General features: G+C 45.6%; 1 pseudogene; it reads right to left on the bottom strand.

Annotated features, from left to right (window-relative positions):
- LOC107754783 (ankyrin repeat and SOCS box protein 16-like) overlaps positions 1-1,044 on the bottom strand; it is a 7,055-nt pseudogene that overhangs the window by 2,626 nt on the left and 3,385 nt on the right.

The following is a 1,044-nucleotide window of genomic DNA, read 5'->3' as shown; positions in this document are numbered from 1 at the left end:
GAGTATGGGTCACCATACTTGGCCACATGTCACGTCACTTTTCACTTTTTCACTTTTCACTTTTCAATATTACAGCTAGAATAAAAGTTATGCCTTCTTTCTTTGCGTGAACATTTGGGCGGCGTTATGCAAATCTTCCCACATAGCGACGTAGACGTGTGGGGGCGTGTTAGAACGATCCGTTTTAGGTAGGCGTGGCTGACTCTTAACTTTTATAAAGAATATCTCTTTGGATTTGAGACTTTAGTCTTTGCAACTTTACAGATCTTCTTTATGTACCAAGAGCTTGTAACACTCTAAAGAGAAAGGAAAAATTGAAATCGCATCATATGACCCTTTTAAAATAACTGTTTTCTATTTGAATATTTCTGTAAAAGTAATTTATTCCTGTGATGACAAAGCTGAATTTTCAGCATCATTACTCCAGTCTTCAGTGTCACATGATCCTTCAGAAATCATTCAGCAGAATTTCAAATTTTGTGGTGAGATGTTTCAATAAAAGGTGCTCTTAATATTTTATAAAAATCAACATCTAAAAGTAAAAACAGGATCTTGCAAAAGTCTTAACCCTCTATCCCATCATCATCCCACCTGTAACAGGCAGTCCATGGGTGTGTATCCAGCACAGTTAGCAACGTTTGCACGAGCCCCATGTTCCAGCAGCAGCTTAACTATGCGGGGGCAACAGTTTCCACAGGCATTATGCAGGGCCGTATGCATCTTCCTCCCAGCAGTCTGTGCATCAGCCCCGGCCACTAGCATCTTCTGGACAATACGCAGATACCGCCCTGCATCTGCAGGCCTCTCAGCCCCAGCGCAGGCTGCGTTCAAGGGCGTCTCGCCCTCTTGGCTTCGAGCTGTCACGTCCCCTCCATAGGACAGAAAGAGCTCCACGTGGTCCTCCAGTCCTCTCCTGCAGGCCACGTGAAGGGGGTTGAGACCTGAGTCTCGCTGGGCCACGTTCACCAGTGCACCACCCGTCACCAAGTGCTCAGCACACCTGCAGAGCAGATAAGAGTGTGGCATTGTTACTGTGTGCCAGAG

Source organism: Sinocyclocheilus rhinocerous, unplaced genomic scaffold, assembly GCF_001515625.1.
Source record: "Sinocyclocheilus rhinocerous isolate Xijiao unplaced genomic scaffold, SAMN03320098_v1.1 scaffold1063, whole genome shotgun sequence".
NCBI lineage: Eukaryota > Metazoa > Chordata > Actinopteri > Cypriniformes > Cyprinidae > Sinocyclocheilus > Sinocyclocheilus rhinocerous.
Note: the sequence above shows the minus strand (reverse complement) of the source record. Positions and strands in the feature narration are given on the sequence as shown.